This window comes from Solanum lycopersicum, chromosome 3 (genome assembly GCF_036512215.1).
Source record: "Solanum lycopersicum chromosome 3, SLM_r2.1".
NCBI lineage: Eukaryota > Viridiplantae > Streptophyta > Magnoliopsida > Solanales > Solanaceae > Solanum > Solanum lycopersicum.
In genome coordinates this window covers 11,752,986-11,756,389 of record NC_090802.1, presented here as the reverse complement: position 1 = coordinate 11,756,389, position 3,404 = coordinate 11,752,986, and the positions used below count along the sequence as shown (strand labels likewise).

General features: G+C 24.0%; 1 non-coding gene across 1 annotated transcript; it reads right to left on the bottom strand.

Moving 5' to 3' along the window:
- Positions 1-2,998: 2,998 nt before the first annotated feature.
- LOC112941209 (small nucleolar RNA SNOR75) lies at positions 2,999-3,085 on the bottom strand. The gene has a single exon (XR_003246299.2). It is a non-coding gene; the product is annotated as a small nucleolar RNA SNOR75 (small nucleolar RNA).
- Positions 3,086-3,404: the final 319 nt, after the last annotated feature.

Sequence of the window (3,404 nt, the reverse complement as noted above, 5' to 3'; positions counted from 1 at the left end):
AAATTTACAACAAAACATGAAAAAAGAAAGATTAGCATAGAATAACGAAAAAATGGTGGGAGGGGTTGGGGAGGCAAAAATAACAGAAATAAGGTTGATGGGTGGGGTTGGGGTGATGTAAGATGGGAGATGTGGTATAAAATGAATAATTTTATTTATTTTACTAAAAAAATATTATTTTTTTATAATTTATTTTAAAAGTATTATTTTTACATTATAATTAACCATCATGTCATGTCATTCATAAATATGTTACACACTTCATATCTTAGGTGATTATCAAAAAGGGTCAAAATGACAATTCTATATTCATGAACTTCAATTGCAAAGATACATCTTTATAATGATTTTTTATTTTTTGCAGAGAGTGTTTGTATTGGCTTAAGAACCCGTTTGAATTGGCTTAAAAATTGATCAAATATACTTTTAAGTAAGTTTTTTACAAAAAATATTTGACAAATATATAAAAAAAAAATATAACTTAAAATAAGTTTAAAAAATGACTTAAAATAAGTTAGAAAATGTTTGGTAAGGTCAAAATGACTTATAATAAGTTAATTTGACTTAAAATAAGTCAAAAACCAAAAGTAGGTCACCCCTACTTTTTATTTTTTGATTGAAAAGTCATTTCTATTTGACTTTTTATTTTTTACTTAAAAGTTATTTTTTTAAAACCAATTAGAGCGGACTCTTAAAAGTTAGTTAAATTTACTTTTTAATCAGTTTTTCACACCTGCATATTAGGCAAATTTAAAAATAACTTAAAATATGTCAAAAAAACTAAAAACATGTCAAAAAATGTTTGACAAAATTAAAAATAACTAAAAAAAATTTTAAAATAACTTAAAATAATTAAAAATTAGAAGTAGGAATGAGGGACTTCACTTCAATAGGATGAATCTCAAAGCTCAAGCCAATCCAAAACCGTTTCTAAAAAAATTGTAGGACTTCTTAAATTTTTATTCATTGATCTTCTATTATTTTTTCTAAGTTGCATTTGATATTTCAAAAACAATCACTATTTATTAAAGAAAAACTAACAATATTATAAGTTGACTGTTATATTAATACTAAAAATCTCTATACAGATGGAACCATGAAATTTTATTGATTTATAGATATATTATTTAATCGATAAATATTTATCAATTTAAATAATAGTATTTAATGAAGGCTAATGTGATTATATCAAAATCATTGTATCTTTCTAATTTATGCATCATATTTATTGATTTCACATAAAAAAATGTTATGCATAAATTACAATGAATATATAAAACTCATTATATCTTACTAATTTTAACCTTATGATATTGGAATAATAAGAGCATTCAAAATGTATTATCGTAACAAACTTTATCATAGGATATTAAAAAACAATAAAGTGGACAAACTGATCCAACAAATATTAATGTTTTGGATGTTATCAATTTTGTAATTCCTGCTTGAACAACAAATGTTCAACAATAGACAATAGCACATTGTTTTCGACTATTTGAAATTCGATCGGGGAATACAATTTCAGAGAATTTAAATAAATTTACTTGTAAAAACGTCATTTATGAACTTGAGGTCATGATTAATTATCTCAATTATTACAATAAAATGGAATCAATAAGTTGTTAGATTATTCGAGTAAAAGTGATAAATGTTTAGAGGTCCAAAGTTTAGAATTAATTGTTGATACCATTGAAGGCAATATTGATGATAAATTTGAAGATGAAATCATATCATTGGAATCAATTATGCATAAGAAAACACTTATCGCATTTAAAACTCTTTACAATTTTATGATGCAATTCAGAACGACAACACTAGAGCTCTTGGATGCAATAAAAAAAATTGGATATAAGCTTTAACTAAATTTAAATTTTAAGAAAAAACTGAACACAATAAAATCATATTTCACTAAATTTTCTTAAATATATTTAATCTTTTAAAGAGTTATTAATTTATAATATTAATGAAACCATGTATTTATATAAGGGTCTTCTAGAAATATATTGGTTATCTTTATAGAGATTTTACATTAATTTGTGAAATATGATCATAAAAGACAGCAAAGTGTTAATTATAATTATCCCAATTGCAATATTAATGTAATTTTCTTCTTTCAACAAGTAGTGATTATCTTTAAAACAATAAATACACATGAAAAAAATAATACAAGTTAGATGAAAAGATTGAATTAACATAAATAAAAATTTGAGTTAACTTTTAATAAAGCACAAAAATATAAAGGCATTATAAAACTACTTCAACAAAACAACATTTGATACTCATTATTCATTGCAATCAAGAAATAAATAGTTATACACCAATCAGACTTATTATTTATTTTTGAATTTATAATATTTACTAATTTCAAAAGAATTGTTCAATAGTTCAACCCCACAAAACTTCAATTTTCTTTTCATATTCAAACACAGAATTAACACCAACATTTAATAGTTATTATATTATTCAAACTTCAAACTATGCCACATTAATCGAAAAAAATGAAGTAAAAAAACTTTGTTGTAATTTTAGTTATATAAAAACAATACAAAAAAAAGATAATACTAATGGTATACATAAAGGAGAAAATCATAAAACGTAATTAAGCAATAATTACAGTCAGAGTTCAAAAGGTAGAAAAAGGAAAAAAAGAAAAAAAGTGGCTCAAAAGTGCTTGAAAATAATCATAGCTACCTCTCAATTAAAATTAAACGAAAGGTACCTCAACTATTTGAGAGATTTTATAATTTCTCATCATTGCCACATTACTCAAAAGGAAAAAAAAGTCATCAAAAGAAAAAAATATCCAACAAATAGAAATGATGATAGAGTTGTTTTCTTTAATCAAAGATTTAAGACAAAACAATTCTAAATCAATTAGAATCCCATATAAATATTGAACACAGATAAAAATTAAACAAATTAAAAAATAGGAATGATGGTTAAAATCCAACTTGGAAAATTCATAAGAAAAATAATGAAAAAAAATGGTTAAAGGAATTCCTCTCAGACAAATGCCTCGATTTGTCCTCACGATTTAAAAGAATGGATTTCAGACTCGTCATCTTAGTTTTGTTCATCACAGAGGAAAACAAAAACACAACAATATACAATCAATGATAGATTTATGAGAAAAATGAAGGAAAAAAAGTTAAAGAACACATGAAATATTGAAGAAAAATGATTGCTCTATAATTATATCATAGACATAATCGATTGATTTCTGCAGATATAGTGTTAAACAAAAAAAAATGGGAGAGATGCAACAATGAGAGGAACCACTTTGTACTTATAGGCGTGAGTTACTTTAGGGTTTAGATTAGGGCTTTTTATTATGAAAATCATATGGGCTAGTATTGGTAGCCCAACTTAGTCCAAGTGGCTTATCTAAGCCCAATTATATAAAC